This window comes from Zingiber officinale, chromosome 1A, assembly GCF_018446385.1.
Source record: "Zingiber officinale cultivar Zhangliang chromosome 1A, Zo_v1.1, whole genome shotgun sequence".
NCBI classification, from domain to species: domain Eukaryota; kingdom Viridiplantae; phylum Streptophyta; class Magnoliopsida; order Zingiberales; family Zingiberaceae; genus Zingiber; species Zingiber officinale.
In genome coordinates, this window is record NC_055987.1 from 28481954 (window position 1) to 28507433 (window position 25480).

Below are 25480 nucleotides of genomic sequence, written 5' to 3' on the forward strand. Positions count from 1 at the left end.
AGCAGTCAGAAGAAGTTTGACACAAGTTGAGTAAGGGAAATGCGAAAATATTTACAAACTGCGCGAATGAAGGGAAGGAGCGGAAATCGTAGACCAGCAATAAACTGATCCCGGAAGAAACAGATACAGCCGGTCGACGGGGAATTGGGCCGATCGGAGGGAGAAGGCAAAATGATCTGATGATCAGAAGGAATTTCAAAAATGTCTCTCAAGCTCTTAGCGTCGCCTCCATCAAACATGAACTCCATGGATGTGTACCAGGGTACAGGGACAGAGGCAAACGCTTGAGAAGAACTTGCCATCGCGAAAGAAAAAAAAAGAAAAGGAGGTTGAGGGGAAGAAATGCGATCGAAAAGGAAGAAAAGCTACTAGAGTATTGCCGGAATACAAGAAGGTCGAAAAGCTTCAAGATGGGATACGATGGGCAGAAAGCTTACTGGGGAGAGATCGCTGGAGGAGAAGCGTGGAGGATCGCCGGAGAATATGGATCGCACAGGAGTATAGAGAGATGGTCGTCGGAAGCGCTTGAGGAAGAATGCGAAGGAAGCGACGCGGTGGGCTTATAAGCTTCAGGCTCGGTCGACTAGATCCGTCCAATCTAGGTCGCGGAAACCCAAGCCAAGATCTCATCGTCGAATTTGAACCACCAAATGTCACATCACACCTATCACGTTTGGCGTACGACAGCCTCGAGCGTGACACATGGTGCCTCGCCATAGGTCGGAAATTAATGAAGGCTTGGGAACATGCTCAGTCTTAATGAGCGGGGGTTTGCACAATTTTCAAGAAATTTGGGTGACATCAGCCTAGCTCACGCTCGCTCGAGATAACCCAAGGTGAATTTTTTACAAGTGCAAACCTTCTTCGCGTTGATCGGATCGAGGGAGCATACCTATGCCTGAACAACAAACACCAATAGGTCGATCGGCTAGGGATGGTCTTATCTCGATCGGAGACAACACAGTGTCGAAGGTCGATTGGGAGGAAATCTACTTGCCTTACACAATTATCCTGTAAGTCAGACTTACAGCCTCCTTCGACTAGACTTGAGGGGGAGGCTTGTGATGCGGTGATGATGAGAGGCCCTACCCTGCTACCACGGTAGAGGTCAAAGGAGGTCAAAGTCAAGACAGTCAACGGACAAAGGGAATCGACCGGTCGGGCAAAACATGTCCCGACCGGGGAGAAGGCCCTGACCTGTCGTCGACTTCGACATGGGGAGCATTCAAAACAACCGATGCTCAAGAGAGAACGACGCACAGAAGCCGAGCCGAAAGGCTATCCCGCTCGGTCAACTAGCGAGGCCTGGTATTGATAGAGTTCAACTTCGGTCGAGCGGCTACCCCGCTCGGCCTAACAACAGAATCGACATCAGTCAAGCACGGGGACAGAGGACTTACGGTCGAGCGGCTTTCCCGCTCGGCCCGGCAACCGACAACACTTGACAGTGGACTTCCGGCCGAGCGGCTATGCCGCTCGGCCCAACAGCAGACAGCACATGGATAGTAGAATTTCGGCCGAGCGGCTATTCTGCTCGGCCAAGCAACAGACACAACAGGCTATCTTCTGATATCCTTTTGGGAGCTAGTGTCGCTGACAGGCGGCATGGTCAGACAGAGGATCGTACGACGAAAGCTTCCACTGTCACTTCAGAGATATGCTCAGCCCGTTAAGGTACTGTGTTAGGGACACTTTACTAACACATCTTTTCAAGAAAAGCTTTGAGAACCGTGCCTACCTTGGGAAGCATGTATGCACTACCGAAGCTCTATATAAAGAGGGTCCAAGCATCGGTGAAGGCATGCGATATTTCACTGTTGCGCTACAGTTCTTATTGCTCCACTTCTTTGCATCTTTGCTTCTTCTTCTTCGCCGAAGACTGACTTGAGCGTCAAAGGGTCATCGTCGAGGATCCGTTCCCTAGCTCGGCACTGATGTTAGCTGTGTTGCAGGTCGGAGTGAAGTCCACAGGAGGTTAGCGGGAGCGCCACATCCCCATCATCCATCTCATCGACTTTCTGATAGAATCAAGTATAATAGGGTATTGCAGAATACTCTTAATAGGAGATCACCTATATAAGTGTGAAGATGGACCGCTTCAATGAAATACTTATGAATCCTAAGCTTTGTCCATGGCCAAAACGGACATGATAGAGAACTGGTAAAAGCCTAGGGGCTATTGTGTGGATATGATTATCTTGGTTTACACCAACGGCTAAACAATTCAAGATATAGTTCATTGGGCAGCCACTACAACAAATCATCTTAAAGATAACAGTGAAAAATCATTATGAAAGACTCCAAAAAACTGTTATAAATCAACACATTAAGAAAGATAGGAGCGCTCAAAGACAACGGTTAAAAATCATTGTCTCTTCACCTGAAACACAACGGTTTTTCACCGTTGTATTTCAAGCTGAACCATTATGGATGTGGTAAAGAGACAATGATTGTTGTTATAAGATGACAACAATTATTTATAACCATTGTATTTAAAGTAAAAAAGATAACTATTTTAAACTGTTGTCTTTAAGCATTCGTATCTTTCACAACGCGTCAATTTACATTGGTATTTTTTAATCATTAACAATGGATTGTAATCATTGTCTTTGAACACCCTATCTTTCTCAACACATTGATTTATCATGATTTTTTTGGATATTAGACAACGGTTTTTAACCGTTGTCATTTGTATTGAAATATTATCATTTTAACTATTTCATCATTGTCGTTTCTCAATACACATCGGAGAACAATAAACTATTGTGTACCAACATATATAATCCCATTTTAAATGATCAAGTCTTACAAATATATATACAAACTTGTAGCAAAACACAGATACAATACTTGTTGTTTCTCAAGTCTAGTAGATTCGGCCCTTATTGAATTTTGCAATAGAACTTTCTCAATTTTAGAGTTCTCCAAAGGATGGCTAGTTGGAAGTTTTGCCTTTTCCGACACAAACTGACACAATGACTTCAAAACCTCATCAAGAAGTGCTTAAATAAATTTGCTTACATTTCAAATAGATTGATGCTAAGATTTTTTTAGTTACTAGAAAACATACCAGAGAGAATAAGTTTGCATTTGGTTTTGTTTGCATCACCCTTGCTAAGTAATCAATTAACTAAGGGTCTAGCCACAATTTTGCAAACCTAACCTTTGATACACCATTGAGGACATCAAATGGAGTGATGTTGTCTCCAACCACCACCACCAGCTTCTGCTTCTCCAAGTCCCAATGACCTCACCCCTACATGGAGATTAAAAATAAGACCAACTAAAAAAATCTTCAATCCACCTAAAAATACATACAATATTATTTGCATGAATTTATTCACAAAAAAACTCAATGGTATTGTTTGATGCATTGATGGTAAAAAGAATAAATTTTAGAGAAAAATATATCATATTAAAGTGGAGCAGGAGTAAACATTTGTGCTCACCTAACATATTTGCTATGTGCTTCTCCACTTTCTTTGCATACTCACCATAGTGCATTGATACCGTTAAAACCATAGTCTACAAAATTTCGAGGAATAAAAATGAAAGAAAACCAACACAAACGAATCTATATATCAAGAAGAATGAGGATGGGCTCACAAATATAAATTTGATTATGCACTTTCTGATAGTGTAAGAAATTTTACCATGCACACTGAGCATCTATAATCCCCGAGACCGATCTTTCCAAGGGGAGGTCCATTTAATTAAGAATATTGTTAAACATCAAAAGAGAAATGCATCGAAAAATCATTTCTAAAAGTTATCTAAGAATAGCACGATGAAGCTTGTGATCTTTTAGTTGATGTATTTGTAAGAACCACTCCAGCTAGTTGGGCTTGTGGTAACCGTTTTGCTGATTGCATAAAGGAATAAACAAGCACATTATAAAAGAGTGCACATTGAATTCTTGTTGTAAAGAATGAAAATGCAAAGATTCTCTAGAAGGAAATGTAAACCAGAAATTTCAGGAAGTGAGTAGATCAGCAAATCTAACAAATTAACATTTTTGGGCCAAATTCACCTTAAAAAGCTAGTAGTAATGATGGTCCTGAAGATAGTGATGGAGGTCATCAATAAGCCCAAAAAATAGAAGCGGAAATCAGAATACTTATCACTTATCACCTCTCTGATTTCACCATAAGCACTAAATATGTGATGGAGGTCATCAATGGAAACAGTGTCCCCTGGTTTAATACAACAAATGTCCCCTGATTTATATCTTTGTATGATGGATTGTCTTGATAAATAGACATTAATTAAAAAATAACAAGGTAGAAGTTTAGATATATTGTCCACAATGGATGAACAGTAAGGTAGGATAAGTCACATTTTAGGTCTAACCAAATCCAATTTACATTACCCTAGATACAATTTCATTTACTGAAAACTATACACGAAGGCATGTAGAATTAATTTAGAAGAATATTATACATTCTAACTTTTGATCAATACCTTTGCCACTAAAATAATTATGTACATGTAATGTAGTTTACCTTTGGAATTGAAAAGTGAAGATCAAGCTTCCTCCACCTCAATGGCTTACTTTGAAGTGATTTCATCACATTTCAAGCTGCTCTTATATCATAGTAAGAAATCATAACAAAACCTCGATGTTTACAAGCAGTATAAATTGTCCGTATCTCGCCATATTGCTATAAATTTTTAGAATATCCTATCAAGAATAGCCAACTATGTGATATCTCATATTCAACCCTTCAAATGGCTACTATCTAACAATATAAGGTATCAATGACGCAACATAAGCAACAGTTGAGTGCTTCAATAATGTCAGTGACAAAAAGTTTAAAACAACATAATTACAAGAATAAATATCTCAAAAAGAGCTCATAACTCAGCATCTTCAGTATTTCTATTAATGTTTCGAACAAAAAGAGTTCTTAAAGGATGTGCACCATAAAATAGGTCATTTGGTCAACTTAGCTGCTTCTACAACAAGTGCAAAAGCTTTATTGGCATCACTATTATTATCGACTTCTAGTTCCATGCCTCCGCCATTGTAGAATATGTCATCATCAATATCACCTCTATCATTGATTTGGCCAACAAATCCAATATCATCAATAACACTAGATAGTAAATCATCATCATTAGGAAGAAGGTTTCCTAATGTTTGAGCTTCAAGTTCTTCCATTATTTCAAAAGGCTCATCTTCATCTTAAGTTATATTCATGTCCAGATTGATAGAAAGTGGCATTGTTTGATGACAATTGCACTGCCTGATCAAAATGACAGAGAAGATGGTCAAGATTACTTTTAGAAATATATTAAGACATGAAATGAACCTATGTAAAAGGAAACATTCATGCTGAACATTGTCAAGAAATAATAGCACATTAATGCCACAATAGATCAAAAGGAAGAACATACATCTTTTTACAAATATATTAGCTAAAGAACTTGAGAAAAGTCTTTCATAAAGGGATCCACTCTGATTTATGGGTTCCTCCATTGCAAAAGTTGATAGACTAGAAAGATCAAATTGGAGAGTTGAATAATGATTATCACCTTTCCATGAATTTGATATACCACTCATCTACTCCTTTGTCGTCTAAAGGAGTTCCTTAATATTTCAGACTTTCTTTAGCAATCTCTCTTAATAATTTTCCATAATATACCAATGAAGCCAGCAAAGTAGAATATGAGACTTATTGGCATAGGGTTACAGATAGAGTTCAATATTCAAATGCAATCATAACTAATAGTCAATAGAAACAAAAAAGGAAAAGTTGCACTGCTCATTGTGAAGATCAATCTCTCGACCACTTCTTCAATCCAACTTACGTCTACAATAAGTGATATATCAAAAAAAAACATGAATAAATGATATGTCTTCTAATAAAAATAATATTAATACTTCTAAAGGAAGAAAACTAAAATAAAAAAAAATAGGGAAAAAAAAGAAAGTACCATATGTCTAAGCCAATCAACTTAAGGGTGATGTACTTAGGAAATAAGAGGCACATGGACTTTTTTTTCTTGTAAAACTAGGTAATTACCTCTATCAAAAAGACTATCTCCTTAGAGAAGAAGGAAGAATCCTCAAAATTCTGAAGAAATGGATATTGGCCATTCTGTTCCATGATTTTAGTCAACATCTCATCGGCGAGAGAGAAAAAATGAACCCGTGATCCTTTTTAGATAATGTTTGCTATCTCTGCTCCAGCCTCCAAGCAAAGATAGAATCAAATCGAGTGACTACTATCTCCTAAACAATGAAACTATCAAGTAGACGATTAACTTCTTTGACGCAAAGGAGGAAGAGAAGAAAGGATAAAAGGATTAAGACTCAAGCTGCTACTTCATATTCGGATAATAAAGAAATAGTGAGGCTTCAAATTTTTTTCCTTTAACAAAAGATGAGGGTAACTTTTGATCTTAAAAATTGCTTATTCGGTTAGAGAAAGAACATAAAACCAACAATTTAAATTAAAGCATGAAAAATAAAAATGCACTAGCATTCTCACAAGGTAAAAACAAAAACAATTAGAAAGATTAGAGGAATTCGGCCATTTAGGCACAAGAAATTCATGGTTCTATCCAAACTTACATTAAAAACCAACTTTTGCACATCGATCGCATAAATTATAAATTGCAGATAAAACCAGAACTTTTGTCAAACAAAGTAAATCGGAGAGGACAAAAAAAAACTCACCAGATAGCTCTCTCTTCTGTCAAATCACAAACTGCACGAAAAAGCACAAACGAATGACAACGGGAATTAATTTAAAAGAAGCTACCCGCAGAAGTATAGATTCTAATGCAAGGTTAGGAGGATGACTTTGGCCCTCATGCCATGCGCAGAAGTCCAAACCCCTCCCTTTGACATGTCATTTTTTTTGCCCTAGATCTGTTTCCTAGAGGGAGAACGAGATATACTTCCTAAAAAGAGATCCGTGAAGATGAAATGGAGATGATGAAGGCTTTGAGATCGCACTGTGAAGATTAGGCTTTGGATTTGGAGACGATGAAGGCTTTGAGATCGTACCAATGAGGCTTTTGGGTGTATGCTACTTGGTTAAAGTTTCAGCTGAAGTGTCGTTGTAATACTCCGGTTCTGAGACTCTGATTAAATATGGCTTAAAAGGTTAGATGGTACTATCTATATCATCAAGGTACATCTTCCTTTCTGTAGGGCTAGTCGTCAACCCGATGGGTAATTCTGATGGCGTTCCCGGTTCGGTCAGGGTGGGGCCCGTCCGGGCCGGGACATTACAGATGGTATCAGAGCTGTTGGTTGCTACTCGGAAAACCTATAGGTTCCACTGTACAAAAATTTTGTACAAAGGTCTGAACCTTTTCCTAGCTACCATGTGTTCTTTTAAATTAAATTTTGGATCGCCTGCGGAACTTAACATGTTTGATCCAAAACTTAATCTATTTGTTCTTTTAGGTTTTAACTTGGATCTCCTGCGGAACTTTACACGTTCGACCCAAGTCTCCTTAAGTTATTAATTCCATTAAATATTAATTTCCATAATTGATTCCCAGTACTGACGTGGCGAGGCACATGGCCTTCTTGGATATGGGAGCAACCACCACTGACTAGACAAAATCTTTTATAGAAAGCTAATATTTAATTTCCTAAAATAACTTTAGGTTAACCAAAGAGAACAATCAAATCACAAGGAAAAGAAAAAATAAAAGAACACAGCATCGAAAAAACATATTCGAAATTCTAGAATGTAAGCCTCTTGTATTTGGTATTATTTCCATAAATAACTAGCATGATGCGGAAATAAAAATTACTAGTTATACCTTGTAGAAAAACCTCTTGATCTTCTACCGTATTCCTCTTCTAACCTCGGACGTTGTGTGGGCAACGATCTACCGAGATGAGAAACCACCAACCACCTTCTTCTCCTCCAAGCAAGGTTCGGCCACAAAAGGAAAACTTCACCGAGGAGAAAAACCAAAATACTAGCCAAGCTCCAAGAGATGCTAGCTTTCTCTCCTTCTTCTTCTTCTCCAAGTAGTATCCGGCCACCACAAGAGCTCCAAGGAAGGGAGAGAGGTTCGGCCACCACAAGAGGAAGAGAGGGAGAGGATGGCCGGCCACACCAAGGAACAAAAGAGGGAGAGGAATAATAGATGTTGTGTCTCATAAAGGCACCCTCACCCCTTCTTTTATATTCCTTGGCCTAGGCAAATTAGGAAATTTAATTACAATAAAATTTCCTTAATTTCCTTGACATGATTTTATTGAGAAAAATAAAATAAAATTTCTCAAATTAAAACCAATGGCCTGCCACATCAATGAAGAAAAAAAAATTAGACAAGTTTTAATCAACAATTAAAACTTCCTAATTTGTTTCCGGAAATTTTAAAAAATAAAATTTCTCTTTAAAATCTCTTCATGGTTAATAAAAGGAAATTTCTATAATTTTAATTTTATCAACATGTGAATAATTTTTAAAGAGAAAATAAAACATCTCTCCAATCTATAAATAAGGAAAGAGATCTAATCTCTTTCTTTAATCTTTTGTAGATCTTTTACAAGAGAGATATTTTAATTTTAATTCTCTTTAAATTATATCTTCCACATAAAAATTAAAATTAAATTTCTTTTTTAATTTAATTTGGCCGGCCCTACTAGCTTGGGTTCAAGCTAGGGCCAGCCACCCAATTTTATACCTAGGCCGGCCCTAGCTTGTTCCCAAGCTAGCTTGGCCGGCCCCTATTGGGTGGGTATAGAAGGTGGGTATATGTGGGTATAGAACTCTATAAATAAGAGGCTACGATAGGGACCGAGAGGAGGAATTGGTTTTGGTCTCCCGATAAAATTAAGCATCCCGTGTTCGCCCCGAACACACAACTTAATTTTATCAATGATAATTCATTCCACTAGAGAACTATCATTGAACTACCGCACCAATCCCAAATTACATTTTTGGGCTCCTTCTTATTATGAGTGTGTTAGTCTCCCCGTGTTTAAGATATCGAATGTCCACTAATTAAGTGAGTTACTGACAACTCATTTAATTAATATCTAAGTCCAAGAGTAGTACCACTCAACCTTATTATCATCTCGGACTAAGTCCACCTGCAGGGTTTAACATGACAATCTTTATGAGCTCCTCTTGAGGACATTATCAACCTAGTATCTCTAGGACACAGTTTCCTTCTATAATCAACAACACACACTATAAGTGATACCATTTCCCAACTTATCGGGTTTATTGATTCATCGAACTAAATCTCACCCATTGATAAATTAAAGAAATAAATATCAAACATATATGCTTGTTATTATATTAGGATTAAGAGCACACACTTCCATAATAACTGAGGTCTTTGTTCCTTTATAAAGTCAGTATAAAAGAAACGACCTCTAATGGTCCTACTCAATACACTCTAAGTGTACTAGTGTAATTATACAGTCAAGATAAACTGATACCTAATTACACTACGACCTTCTAATGGTTTGTTCCTTTCCATTTTGGTCGTGAGCTACTGTTTATAATTTATAAGGTACTGATAACATTATCTTCTGCATATGACACCACATGCTATGTTATTTACAATATAAATTAATTGAACAACTACAAACAAATGTAGATAAATTGACCAAATGTGATTCTTTATTTAACATGAATGTTTACAAAGCTTAGGCTTTCAGTATACACTCCAACAATCTCCCACTTATACTAATGACTAAGCTGTCATATCTTCTACCATACATCTGATTCTCATTCCCTCCACATGCCGATCGAAAGCTTTCGCCGGAAGGGCCTTAGTGAAAGGATCTGCCAGGTTATCTGCTGATGCAATCTTGGCGATGACAACTTCTCCTCGCTTCACGATATCTCGTATCAGGTGGTACTTGCGCTCTATATGTTTACTTGCCTTATGAGCTCGTGGTTCCTTCGAGTTTGCAACTGCACCGCTATTATCACAATAAATTGTGATGATTTTGGGCAAACCAGAATCACATCTAAGTCCATTAGAAAGTTCTGAGTCATACTGCTTCTTTAGCTGCTACATACTCAGCTTCCATGGTTGAGTCCGACACGATTTGCTTAACACTCCTCCATGAAATGGCTCCACCTCCTAAAGTAAACACATAGCCGATGTAGACTTACTATTATCCCTATCGATTGAAATCAATCCGTGTAACCACAGGGAGCGGATCGTCCGCTTGGTAAACTAGCATATAATCTCTAGTCCTTCTCGGTACTTTAATATATGCTTTCCAGTAGTCCACTGTGGTTACTCGATATCTGCTGATCATGCCCACGGCAAAACAGTATCTGGTCTCGTACATATCATTACATACATTAGGCTTCCTACAGTAGAAGCATAAGGAACCGCTTTCATGTCTTCTATCTCTTTCGACGTCTTTGGAGGCATCTCTTTAGACAGAGCTACTCCATGTCTAAAAGGTAAGAAACCTTTCTTGGAATCCTGCATGCTAAAACGAGCAAGGATTGTATCTATATATGAAGCTTGGGACAGACACAACATTCTTTTCTTGCGATCCCTTATAACTTTGATCCCAAGAATGTGTGCACAATCTCCTAAGTCCTTCATATCAAATTGTTTGGACAACCATACCCTTACGTCCGATAATACCTTGACATTGTTGCCAATTAACAAAATATCATCTACGTATAGTACAAGAAATACCACCACATTTCCGTTACACTTCTTGTATACACAAGACTCATCCGGACATTGAATAAATCCATATGACTGGATTACTTTATTAAACCGGATGTTCCAAGATCTTGAAGCTTGCTTCACTCCATAAATGGACCGATTAAGCTTGCACACTAGATGCTCTTTGCCTTTTTCAATGAACCCTTCTGGTTGCTTCATATGGATGTTCTCTTCAAGACTTCCATTAAGGAAAGCTGTCTTGACATCCATTTGCCAAATCTCATAATCCATATGAGCAGCAATGGATAAGAGTATCCGGATAGACTTAAGCATGGCTACTGGTGAAAAGGTCTCCTCATAATCGATTCCCTCTTTCTCCCTTCGCAACAAGCCTAGCTTTGAAGGTCTCTACCTTCCGTCGTCCCTCTTTTCCTTTTGTAGATCCACTTGCATCCAACGGCTTTTATACCATCGGTGGTTCTACAAGCTCCCGGACTTTATTAGAGTACATAGACTCTATTTCGAATTCATTGCCTTTGCCAAGATGCGATCTATATCTTGGAGTGCTTCGTATGTTCAGGATCGGGTTCATGTTTACGGATCAAGTCCGAAGACTCTCCCAAAAACATGAATCTTTCAGGCTGCCTGACAACCCTCCCACTACGACGAGGCACTGTCTGTGGTTGTGTATCATGTGTGACACGTGTTGCAGTCTCTTGTGGTACTTCATCTTGTACTGTTGGTACTGAAGTAGACATGTCCTCTCTAAGTTCTTCTAAAACAACTTTGCTACTGGGCTTGTGATCCATTATATAGTCTTCTTCTAAAAACTGGGCATTGGTGCTAACAATGACCTTCTGATCTTTAGGACTATAAAATAAACCACCCTTTGGGATATCCTACAAACACGCGAACTTCTGTACGGGATTCTAACTTATCAGCATCTGGTTTCAGCACATGTGCTGGACTACCCCAAATCCGAATATGTCTTAGACTGGGCTTTCGCCCATTCCACAATTCTGTGGGAGTAGAAGAAACTGATTTAGAAGGTACTAAGTTCAGAACATATACTGCTGTTTCCAGAGCATATCCCCAAAACGAATTTGGTAATTCTGAATAACTCATCATTGATCTAACCATCTCCATAAGAGTCCTATTCCTTCGTTCACCATTCTGTTGGGGTGTTCCAGTGCACAATTGGGATTGAATCCCGACCTCTGATAAGTAATTCCTAAACTCTCCTAAGAGGTATTCGCCACCACGATCAGACCGTAGTGTCTTGATACTTTTACCTAGTCATTTCTCCACATCAGTCTTGTATTCTTTGAACTTATCAAAGCACTCGGACTTGCGGCGCATTAGGTAAATGTATCCATATCTTGAATAATCGTCTATGAAAGAGACAAAATATTCAAAACCTCCTCTTGCCTGGACAGACATAGGACCACACAAATCAGAGTGAACCAACTCTAACACTTCTTTGACTCTATACCCCTTGGCCTTGAACGGCCTCTTGGTCATTTTACCTTCCAAGCAAGATTCACAAGTTGGAAAATTTTCCAACTCGAATGAACTCAAAAGTCCATCGGCTATAAGCCTCTGAATCCTACTTAAGTTAATATGACCAAGCCTTAGATGCCAAAGATATGCTTGGTTCATTTCCGAAGGTTTTTTTCTCTTATTAGAGTTAGAAGATGAGTTATAAATTTCCATATTTTGCTTTGTGGAAGAAATTGGATTTAAAGTATACAAATTGCCAACTAATGCACCAGAACAGATAATCACTTTATTTCTTTTAATAACTACATCGTTACTGGAAGAAACTGAATATCCATCTAAAAACAGTTTAGAAACTGAAATTAAATTCTTTCTAAAACTGGGTACATAAAGACAATTTCTTAAAATCAAATTTCTATTTCTACTAAAAGATAAGTAGACGTCTCCCACAGCCGCCACCTTAGTAGCATTGCCCATGTAGACGGTAATTTCTCCTTCAGATAGTCGTCGGGTTTCCTGGAACCCCTGCAAGGAATTGCAGACATGATCAGTGGCTCCCGTATCTACACACCAGGTGTTGGTAGATAACACCGCTAAACATGTTTCAACAACTAGAGTATGAGATATACCTTTGTTTTGGTTCCTACGAGGACATCCGCCTTCTATCTGACTGCTTACAAATGAAGCACTTGCCTTTCTACTTCCAACTTTAAATCCCGTAGACTGAGATTTATTCACTTTCTTTCCGAACCAACTTGTTTCTTCTTCTTCTTTCCTTTCGGTTTAGAAGTAGAACCATTTTCAAAGATAGTGAATTTGAGCATTGTGACGAAATAATCCTTCTGCTGCTTTATATCAGTAGTTCCGCTAATGAATAAACCCTCTTATTCATATTATAGTTCAAAGTGCTCAAAACTTCTAGGTAGCGTTGAGGATCATATCGATCTGGGTTTCCCATCAATTTCTCCTCCAAGGATCCGTATCTCGTTCGGATAAGCCATCATCTTTAGGATATGATCCCTTACAGAGTACCCTCTGGCATGGTGGCTGTCATTATCTTTCTCATGGCTTCTTGCCTAGAAGCCCTATCCCGATGACCAAAGAGTTCCTTGAGATTGTTCATAATATCATAGGTCGTTGGCAAATTGTTGATGTTGCAATACATTTGACATTGAAGCCAAAATGTAACACCGCCCCATCTCATCCGCTTTTACCCATTTCCTATAATATTCAATCTCCTCTTGGGTAGATTCACGAGTAGGTGCATCAGGGCAAGGCTCAGTATTTATAGCTTTCAGAAGTAAGAACAATGTCCGGGTTTCTTTTCCAATCTATGTAGTTTGGTCCAGTAAGTCTATTCTGTGAAGTATGATGGACAGTGGATTGAAAGACATCCTAAGAATCACAAATAACTTTTGGTCGAACTCTAAATTTAGAATAATATTGATTCCTCAAACAATACTATTTTAAATTAACCAACACCTCATAACACGTGAATTTTGTATGCCACGTTAGTGTGGACGTATACAAATTCAACATTTGTAAAGGAGGGTTTTAACCCATTAATTTTATTATCTTGTCAACCTAACTTTTGACAAATAAAATTAATAGTTGGTATCATTTGGTCACACAAATAATAGCAGTGACTCGTTGGGAGGATACTATTAGATGTGTCTAAGTGTATACCATTACTTGACACTAAGTCCATTAATAAGATTATGCCCCTTCCGTTGGGGAAGATCACACGCCTTAATTAACTTCAGTCATCCAAAATGGAAGTCTTTTAGTGATGAAGCTCATCCGGTATGGAGGAAGGCACTCAGAGCCAACGCGCAAGCTTGTTTGCATCACTTACAAACCAGTAATGGAGACCATGGATTTATTTAAAATCCCTCTCCCACTTAGTTATTTATAAATGAGGAATTTTAACTATGCTAGCCTACTTTACTTGTAAACTAACATGCACACAGCATAATATAAAAGCAATAGAGAAACTAATTTTCAACTATTATGGCTTTTATCTCTAGTTGTCATCCGTGTGTTGTCATCCCAAGCTGCTGCCATATTTGGCCACCGCCACCGGGTCTAGCTGTCGCATCCATCTTGCTCCTTGTTCCGCTGCGCCTCTGGTCCTTAGAAGGTTCCACGCTTTGCAAGATTCGATCCGCGACATAAATAGAATTTTACATTTTGATCCTATATTCCATTAAAGGAATGTACATGTATCTAGATCAAAAATAAAATCCTAATAAAACTAAATACAGCTCCTGCTGTATTTGAATACAATCATGCACACACATTTAAATGCCCTTGACATGTCCAAGGGTCCAATCACACACATAATAACTAAAAGCCATAATAGTTGGATCCTGCATTCACAAAGTTAGCACATCCTACTATTAACCTGCCTAAATTATGTATGACATGTGCATAATTAAACTAAATACCAAATACACAGATGCAAAACCCTAGCTCTGATACCAATTGTTGGTTGCTACTCGGAAAACCTATAGGTTCCACTGTACAAAAATTTTGTACAAAGGTCTGAACCTTTTCCTAGTTACCATGTGTTCTTTTAAATTAAATTGTGGATCGCCTGCGGAACTTAACACGTTTGATCCAAAACTTAATCTATTTGTTCTTTTAGGTTTTAACTTGGATCTCCTGCGGAACTTTACACGTTCGACCCAAGTCTCCTTAAGTTATTAATTCCATTAAATATTAATTTTCATAATTGGTTCCCAGTACTAACGTGGCGAGGCACATGGCCTTCTTGGATATGGGAGCAACCACCACCGAATAGACAAAACCTTTTATAGAAAGCTAATATTTAATTTCCTAAAATAACTTTAGGTTAACCAAAGAGAACAATCAAATCACAAGGAAAAGAAAAAATAAAAGAACACAGCATCGAAAAAACATATTCGAAATTCTAGAACGTAAGCCTCTTGTATTTGGTATTATTTCCATAAATAACTAGCATGATGCGGAAATAAAAATTACTAGTTATACCTTGTAGAAAAACCTCTTGATCTTCTACCGTATTCCTCTTCTAACCTCGGACGTTGTGTGGGCAACGATCTACCGAGATGAGAAACCACCAACCACCTTCTTCTCCTCCAAGCAAGGTTCGGCCACAAAGGAAAAGCTTCACCGAGGAGAAAACCAAAATACTAACCAAGCTCCAAGAGATGCTAGCTTTCTCCTTCTTCTTCTTCTGCTCCAAGGAGTATCCGGCCACCACAAGAGCTCCAAGGAAGGGAGAGAGGTTCGGCCACCACAAGAGGAAGAGAGGGAGAGGATGGCCGACCACACCAAGGAACAAAAGAGGGAGAGAAATAATAGATGTTGTGTCTCATGAAGGCACCCTCACCCCTTCTTTTATATTCCTTGGCCTAGGCAAATTAGGAAATTTAATTACAATAAAATTTCCTCAATTTCCTTGACATGATTTTATTGAGAAAAATAAAATAAAATTTCCCAAATTAAAACCAATGGCCGGCCACATCAATGAAGGAAAAAATTAGACAAGTTTTAATCAACAATTAAAACTTCCTAATTTGTTTCCGGAAATTTTAAAAAATAAAATTTCTCTTTAAAATCTCTTCATGGTTGATAAAAGGAAATTTCTATAATTTTAATTTTATCAACATGTGAATAATTTTAAAGAGAAAATAAAACATCTCTCCAATCTACAAATAAGGAAAGAGATCTAATCTCTTTCTTTAATCTTTTGTAGATCTTTTACAAGAGAGATATTTTAATTTTAATTCTCTTTAAATTATATCTTCCACATAAAATTAAAATTAAATTTCTTTTTTAATTTAATTTGGCCGGCCCTACTAGCTTGGGTTCAAGCTGCCACCCAATTTTATACCTAGGCGGCCCTAGCTTGTTCCCAAGCTAGCTTGGCCGGCCCCTATTGGGTGGGTATAGAAGGTGGGTACATGTGGGTATAGAACTCTATAAATAAGAGGCTATGATAGGGACCGAGAGGAGGAATTGGTTTTGGTCTCCTGATAAAATTAGAGCTCGCCTTGAACACACAACTTAATTTTATCAATGATAATTCATTCCACTAGAGAACTATCATTGAACTACCGCACCAATCCCAAATTACATTTTTGGGCTCCTTCTTATTATGAGTGTGTTAGTCTCCCTGTGTTTAAGATATCGAATGTCCACTAATTAAGTGAGTTACTGACAACTTATTTAATTAATATCTAAGTCCAAGAGTAGTACCACTCAACCTTATTATCATCTCGGACTAAGTCCGCCTGCAGGGTTTAACATGACAATCTTTATGAGCTCCTCTTGAGGACATTATCAACCTAGTATCTCTAGGACACAGTTTCCTTTTATAATCAACAACACACACTATAAGTGATACCATTTCCCAACTTATCGGGTTTATTGATTCATCGAACTAAATCTCACCCATTGATAAATTAAAGAAATAAATATCAAACATATGTGCTTGTTATTATATTAGGATTAAGAGCACACACTTCCATAATAACTGAGGTCTTTGTTCCTTTATAAAGTCAGTATAAAAGAAACGACCTCTAATGGTCCTACTCAATACACTCAAAGTGTACTAGTGTAATTATACAGTCAAGATAAACTGATACCTAATTACACTACGACCTTCTAATGGTTTGTTCCTTTCCATTTTGGTCGTGAGCTACTGTTTATAATTTATAAGGTACTGATAACATTATCTTCTGCATATGACACCACATGCTATGTTATTTACAATATAAATTAATTGAACAACTACAAACAAATGTAGATAAATTGACCAAATGTGATTCTTTATTTAACATGAATGTTTACAAAGCTTAGGCTTTCAGTATACACTCCAACAAGAGCGACCTTGCGACCGTGAGTGCGCTTGTGGCAGGAGCACCCAGGGCACCACCCAGCGAGGGAGATTATGGGATTTGTCTGTGGTGTGATTCGTGGTTACACAATGAGGACGTTGTGTCTTTAAGTGGGGGTGATTGTAATATCTCTGTTCTGAGATTCTGGTTAAGTATGGCTTAAAAGGTTAGATGGTATTATCCATATCACCAAGGTGCACCTTCTTTTTCGGAAGCCCAAACTTAAGAACTCCAAAGTTAAACGTGTCTGTCTTGGAGAAATCTGAGGATGGGTGATCTCCTGGAAAGTTTTTCAGGGTGCGTGCGAGTGATGACAAAGCACGCTGAAAGGACCTCCGATGGTCTGTGGAGCTAGTCATCAACCCGATGAGCAATTCTGGTGGTGTTCCCAGTTCGGTCCGGGTGGGGCCCGCCCGGGCTAGGTCGTTACAGTCGTGGTTTTAGGTTTTCGCACACGTGTCCCAATTTTGTTGGAATAAACAATATGTTGACAGAGATTGATGGGGTATTAGCTAAATTTAAACTACACTGAATTAAATTCAACTTATAGTCAAGATGACCTGAGCGGATAATCTCAGGCTGTCAATAGGGGTTGGTTTCTCCTAATTGCTAAGTGCAAACAAAGAGCAAACTGGGCAAGAGGTCGTTCAGGCAAGAAGACAGAGGCATGTGAGATTCGAGGCTTACCAGGGTCGTCTAGTTCCCAAGATACAACGGTTGATCGCTCTGCCTGTGATCGCAACCTCTGGTAATGAAACGCTCATTTTGATTCTATATTAATCTCAAACTTAATGCATCTGTTACGCAGTAGCAAAAGGTTGTTCCACTTGGGCAATTTTGCCCTGACCAGTCTGGCATTTGGCACGTGTAGGTCGTGCCCGCACATGAGGCAACATGGTTCAATGCAATCTGGGCCCTGGATTTGCACCCTCCCTGCACACCCACGCGTGAGAGAGAGTCTCTCCCCATGCATTTATTCACATCCTCAATGCATGTGAATCAATATAAACCAACCAACATGTCATGAAACTACCAATGTGGGACTAAAGTTCCTTTCACAATGGAGCTTCTATCCTCTTCCACCTCTTCTCCATTCACACATATTCAACAAATTTCTGGCATAAGTTTTGAGCCAAGAAAAACACAACAGGTTTAATTTCATTTACAACAGTTTATAGGCGTTGTCTTATTAGCACAACAACAACGGTTTATGCACCGTTGTAAAAATATTCTCATTGACAATAGTTTATTACACCATTGTCCCAAGCGTTGTAAAAATATTTTCATTGACAATAGTTTATTACACCGTTGTCCCAATTGTTGTTAAAATTCTTGGCGCAGCGGGGCCAACAAGAGAGGGTTGAATCGCCTGAAATACTAAAATACCCTTCTCGTTCTTTCAACTCTATTTAAAATGCAACAATAATAATAAAATAAAAGTGACAAAAAATAAGGAAGAGACTCGGGATTTACTTGTTTACAACCTAGGTGGTTGTTAATCCAAGGTGGTTGCAAAGCTTATTAAGAATCTCCTTCTCTGAAGGTGGAGACGCCTTTCACAATGAAAGCTCAAACAGTTGCTAGGAAGTTAATACAAGAGTTGATTTTATATTTCCTAGCTCCAGGGGCTTTTTTATAGCTCCTGGAAATCCTATCCGTAGCTTGAGGGAGCCTCCAAGGGGAATGGAGGACGCCTCCAGTGAGGCAACAGCGGATAAAGGTTTATCCGCTGTCTAAGCTTCTACACACTTAGACACAGGGATCAAACCAAAATAGGACCTAACCTAACTTGGTTGATCATATCAAAATAACCACGGGGTTCAACAATCTCCCCCTTTTTGAATTGCATCAACCCAAGTTTAAGTTAGGGTAAAACAAACAGATAAAAAAAATTCCAAAACATTTTAAATATTAAATTGTAATATAAAAAATTGCAAAAACAAGTATAATGCCATTTGAGTTAGAAATATTCAAATTGAAGAAAAAAAAATCCTCACTCCCTTTAACTCCCCCTAAACTTGTATCTTGCCTCCCCTTTGATCATATCAAAAAAATACTAGGAAAATAATTGAAATTAAATCTTTGGGGGCACCTTAGTAATAAATCTTGCTAGTTAACCAATTTCTAAGTCATGAAAGTTTCAAATAATTGACAAATATTAAAAGCATTATTTATGTAATTTGACAAGCTTATTAGTTTGTCAATTAAATATTTAATTCAGTAATTGGCTTCCAAGCTGTGGCGAGGCACTAGGCCTTCTTAGTTATTGGATCATCAACCACTTCTAGACAAAGAATTTTAATGAATTTAAACATTTAATTTTTCTGAAAGCTAAAAACAAATGCTTAATCTAAATAAGATTTTGGAACCCAATACAGGTTCCTTCCTACTGGGTTAATCAAAAATTTAGGGGGTATATAATTGTTTGAAATTTTTCTAATTTGGCTTTGGTGATGTCTAATATACCAGTTTAACCTGCCATGAATTCTATATTTTGATTTTTTAAAGTTATTTAATTCTGAGCATGCACCTTTTTTTAAACTATCGATTTGCATTTTCAAGTTATCATTTTCAACCTTTAAATTGTTTAATTGTCCTTTTAAATCATCATTCTCTTTTTCTAATTTTGCCAAATCTTTGATAAGAATTTTAATAAATTGAAAGGACTACTTGGGGGATAGAGCACGTACCTCACTTACCTAAGTTCTGATGCTCCCCCTTCATCGTTGTTTTCTTCTGATGATCCTCTTCTTTCATCTATGCTCATCTCTAAGCTGGTCTCATCTTCTTCTTGATGGATTGTCATTAGGGTTAGTCTGGCGTATGCTTTGATTTCAAATTCAGAAGATGATGACTCGTCCCACGTGGCTTTGAGATTATGTTTGGGTCGAGCTGGCTTCTTATTCTTTTCCTTGTCTTTGTTCTTCAATTTCGGGCAGTCATCTTTGATGTGCCCTTCTTCGTTGCAATTGTAACATTAGATGGTCCTTCTATTTTGAAGATGCTTTCTCGCACTACAAGAAAAACCCTCATAGACATCGATGGAACAACAGCGGTTTTAAGCAAATTCCGATGTGTTTGAGTATTTTACACCGGTTTTTCCAAAAATCGTTGTCTATGAGCGCAGATTTTCGCTCATAGACATCGGTTTTTTTAGTCGATGTCTATGAGCGCCTTTTTTCATTAATAGACATCGATTTTAACAGCAATTTTTAAAACCCAGTGTCTATGATAGCTTCCTTGTTCTATCTACGAAATCGGATAGTAAAAAACCATTGTTAAAAGTGGTGTTAATGAACCAAAATAAAGTAATTTAATTTTTCCACCAATACTTAGCCAAAATTTGCAACACTTCACTCTTTCCTCCAAAACTAAACCTATATCGCGCCGTCCACCGTATACCATTGCGACACCACCACCACTTTCCTCCTCGCCTCATCTCCCTCTTCCCCTTCCTAGATCTACGAAAGATGGCGTCTTTTTCGTGGACGGAGGAGGATGTGCTACGGTGTTGCGTCAGCAAGCATTTCACCAAGGAGCTCGCCTCCGCCTCGCCGTTTTCCGACCTCCACCAGGCAATCCAGTCCACCTGCAGGATCTGGTTCAACAAGGTCGCACCTTTGCCCTCCTCTTCTCTACTCTCGATCACCCTCGTCGACCCCTTTCCTCACCTTCTAATTCTTCAGATAGACATCACCTGATGGCTCGAGGCCTTCACGGCTCACCCACCAATCGGATCCATCTCTCCCTCTGTTTCGTAGTCACTATTCTTCCAATCCCTCTCATTCCTTTTTCTATTCTAGAATCCTTTTAACTTTTTATTGTTGGCCAGATTAGGTGGTCCAAGGAAGAACAATTTGTTGCAATGGCTACTGCCAATGATACCACATTGCAGGTGGATCTGATCATGTTCCCCTCTTTATTTTAGAGATCATTCTTTTAATTTGATATTTGAATTCTTTTTCTTTCGTCAAACTGTAGGAATTGGTGGACTGGAATATCCGTTTACCAGGAGAAGTTTGGGTTTGTGTTCCTCATCTGCGCCTCTAAAAGGGGCACGCTGGAGATCCTTGTTGAATTGAAGGTAAATTGCTAAAAGAATAAGTTTAGTTTGGTCATCTTTTATTCATGCCTCACGTTTCAGCTTCAGAAAAATGGTTTGGTTTCACATTTACTCTTCAAACATAGTAGATTTGAATGTCGAGTAAGACTATGGTTGTGTCTTAAGGTTGAAGCTCTTATAATATCTTAATCTTCACAATATAATTGTCATCTTAATAACAAGATATATATTACATGTAAGCCATGATGATTATGAGTCTAGCTCACCTCCTATTATCCATTTTATCGTCTCGGAGAATCGACTAACTAAATTTAGATATCAAACTATGCAGACTTCGTCAAGCTTTGCATAGAAATTGGAAATCGTGACTGAGAGAAGCACCTTCTTGATATTATAAATCAGCACAATATGCTTATTTTCCTGGCTGGCTAGATCATCTTCTTAACATTATCATACTATATGTAAGCCATGATCGACACCCCTTCCTCTTCCCATCCTAGATCGACGCCACCACCACTTTCCTCCTCGCTACTGGTATTCCAGTAATTTTCCTTTATCCATCGTCGCTACTGAAGTCCTTCCTCATCTTCGACAGTTTCATCTTCTTGATCTCTTGATTGCAAGTATTAATTGATTGATGCATGCAATGTGTTTGATGATTTCCTCAAACACTACCCTGAGTTGATTTTATCATTTTTATTTGCTAGATTGAGGAGTTGGTATTTTTTGTTGCTAAGTTGGTTTTATGTATTCCTTGAACTATCAAGTTTCTTTTATGTATATGCTAATTCTTTTCACTGATATGCCATGTTTTCTGGTTTATAAATTTATCTCTTTCTGTTATTGTTGTTTCTACAGGATTTGTGTGTTGGGCTTCTTAGACGCACTATATATACAACTTAAAGGCTTTGATCATTAAGTGAGTTTTTTTTTTTTTGACCTTCTTGTTAAATCGATTCATGACCAAGTTAATTATGATCATTAAGGATTCGCCAGCCTCTCCCTCGGTCACGACGACTCTAGCCGGGACCACAGATGGGCCTGCCAATGATGAAGGGAATCTCTCTGATGCCAAAGGGCTTGCCAAGGAAGCTGCTTTATTGTTCCAGAACCGGAGGTTCTAGTAGTGCGTTGAAATATTGAGCCAGATTTTTGATAAAAAGAGAGGTGATGTGAAGGTGCGTCTAATTTATCTTTCGTTATACTGTGATTCTGTTGTCTGGTGCATTTCTGGTTAGGGGGATTCCGAATACTAATTATGAATGGAAAGTGCTGCTCGAATGACGACTTAACAGTTTGTAGAATAGATAACTAAAGAAGACAAGTCTCTCTTAGTCCAATAATTACTTCAAGCATTTATACCAATCTTCTAGCATATGCAGACGCTACTACATATCCAAGCTATGAGCAAATGAAAGGTCCTTTATGATGAAAAATATATAAGATTTTGGGGCTTAAAAAATGGTGAAAAGATGAATAGAGCTTGCACATGGCTTAATGACCTAAGGATATCTTTTATGAAATTGCAGCAAATGCATGACGGATGTAATTCTGCAGTGAGACCAACAAGTAAAACAACAGGATTTTAACTTTCTCTACGGTCAACCTTGCATAACAAAACTTGTAGATTCCTACTCTGTCTTGTTTGCTATGAAGAATAGTGTACTGTAATCATGTGTGAACTGTGGATATTGTAGATTTCAGAGTCAAAGTCATCAGCCTGCATTAACTTTAGCGTCCAAATATTAGATGCTAAGTTGTTAAGATTAAACCTCAAGGGGCCCTCCTCACCTTTTCTTGCACCTGACCTTTCATAAGACTTCAACTCCTAGTGTTTTTAGCATTTGCATTCCAGATTCATTACATTTCATGCGCAGCAAGCTTAGATTCTTTACCACAAATAAATTATTAGATTTAGTGTTTTTAGAATGTTTAGGTTCTGTGAACTGTTGTGATAATGGAACCTGTTGTCTACTTGTTTATTTCTTCACTTTGATTATCATTTGTCATTGATTTAATCTGTATTTTAGTTGAAATATAATTTAACTTCAACTCTTAAGGATTTTACACTGACTATATTTTACTTGGTTCTTCTCCATACAAAAATCAATCGACCAGTTATTATACAAATCAAGAATGTAAAATTCCTCAAATTTGTTCTATTTTAATTGAAATCTCATTGCTTCCCAAAGATGACAGTGATCCAATGATTCTTTGTTGGGTTTGATATGAAAGAAGAAATTGCATATTTGGTATCCACACTTCTACTTTTTGTGCGAAGACTTTTAGACTGTTTGCCTTTAGGTCTCCCTAATAGTTGCAACTCAGGATTTTATGTTGTTTCTCCATGTCAAAATGTATTAATTGGCTGCTATATGAAACATGTCTATTTTTTCCTCTAATTATTTCTATTTTAACTAATATCTTACTCATTTTTAAAGTACATGATGATTTGTTGTTGACTTACATACAAAAGAAGAGAAGTTTATTTACTATGTGTAGTTCTTATTTATGTGAACCTTAATCATTTTCTATTTATTCCAGGTTCTTCATAACATTGCTGTTGCAGAATACTTTTGAGATGGTTGCACTGATCCTAGAAATCTCCTTGATGCATTAAACAAGGTTAAAGTAAGTTTACTGAATCATAGGTAATTGGTTTTTTGAATTAATTTAAGAAGATAATTTCTCATCTTCATACTGACATTCTTGAGGAAACAAATTATTAAACATTAAAGTTATAATCATATTAAACATATGATATTATATGACATGATTATACTTAACATGTATGATAAGGTTAAACATGATCTTTAGAATCATCCATTCTTCTATAGCAGAAAAGTCTACTGTTCCTTGGGAATCATGTCTTCTCCAAATCATGGTATTTTGAATATTGCTAATATTTTATTATCTATTTCATGTAATTTCTCCATTTTCTCTATCTTTTTTTCAAAGTTGGAAATAATTTAATCCATGTTTATCCATTCAGTCAATATTCTATGATTTCTTAAACTAGCATTGTTCTTGCAACTGAAAAGATATTTTACATGCACTCTTTGATTAATAACTATATTGGTTATAGGAGCAGAGTGAAGAGCTTGCGCATACTTTTGTGGACCAGATTGACTCTGAGAATAGCTACCTAGGCTATATGGTTTCAAGGTCTAAAGCTAATAGTGCTTCAATTCATCAAAGTGCTGCTATAAATAGCAGCAGAGTTGTTCATGCCCAAGAGTTTGATGTTTCAGTAACAATGCTGAATATTGTATGTAGTTCAACGCATTTTGTCAAAATTTTTCTTTCCATAATTAGTGAATGAGTTAATAAATTGCTCTCTTCTTAGTATTTTTTGTTAATTTGGTTCTTCACAGGCAATCATTCTCTATCATATCCATGAGTATGCACAGTCATTATCTGTTCTCAAAAAGATGTTCCAGAATATCGAACCAATTGAAGAGGTATGCCTTAATTTAATCATCTTATGAGTTATTGATAAGATGATTCTTTTTATTCTGCCTTGCTATTTTTTCCTATGAAGCAAATAGCTCTCCGTGTATGCCTTCTTCTACTGGATGTTGCATTAGCTTGTGAAGATATTTTACAAGTCTCAGTAAGTTTCTTTGTAATCAATACCTTTTACTTTTTTATTTTCCTCAATGATGTCTCTTTTATTTTATTTTTTAAATTCACAAAATAAAAGTGCTGCAATATCTGTTTTTATGTGTTGTTACAGTTTACAAATATCAAGTACTCCAGAGTTGAAATTGATGAAGTGCAGTTCGAGTGGGCTGAATGCATGCTAGATTACATTTGAGTAGGAAAGGTATTTGATTTTTGAAAACTTTGGATAATCCATGCATTTGCATGGAATGTAAATTGCGGATGCTACCTTAATGTGTACAATATCTATTACCTTTTGATATTGTAAAAAGAATATTTGTGTATTTTATGAATACTGACTTGATGTGTACAATATCTATTACCTTTTGATGTTGTAAGAAGAATATTGGTGTAACTTGTGGATATAGACTTGATGTGTACAATATCTATTATTTTTTTATGTTGTAAGAATAATATTTATATGTTGGTTACATGGATATTGACTTGATGTGTTTAGATACACCGATGTATAATAATATTAACTAAATTTTGTACTATTAAAATGTTGTATAATATTGGTTTTTCACTATTTCGGAAGTTGAATCGGTGTCGTTAAATAATACTGATATTACATCAATTTTCCATCGCTGCCAAAACCGGTGTCATTAATTGATATTACATCAATTTTACATCGTTGATGGAATTGGTGTTGTTAATATTACATCGGTCGTAAACCGCTACCAAAACTAGTGTTATTAACATATATTACATCGGTTTTACACCGTTGCTGAACCGGTGTCGTTAAGTG

General features: G+C 37.3%; 1 long non-coding RNA gene across 1 annotated transcript; it reads right to left on the reverse strand.

Moving 5' to 3' along the window:
• Positions 1 to 4469: 4469 nt before the first annotated feature.
• On the reverse strand, positions 4470 to 6898 carry LOC122001681. Its single transcript, XR_006117429.1, has 3 exons — positions 6683 to 6898; positions 6027 to 6248; positions 4470 to 5246 (listed from the first exon to the last, which is right to left on the reverse strand). It is a non-coding gene; the product is annotated as an uncharacterized LOC122001681 (long non-coding RNA).
• Between the last annotated feature and the right edge of the window lie 18582 nt (positions 6899 to 25480).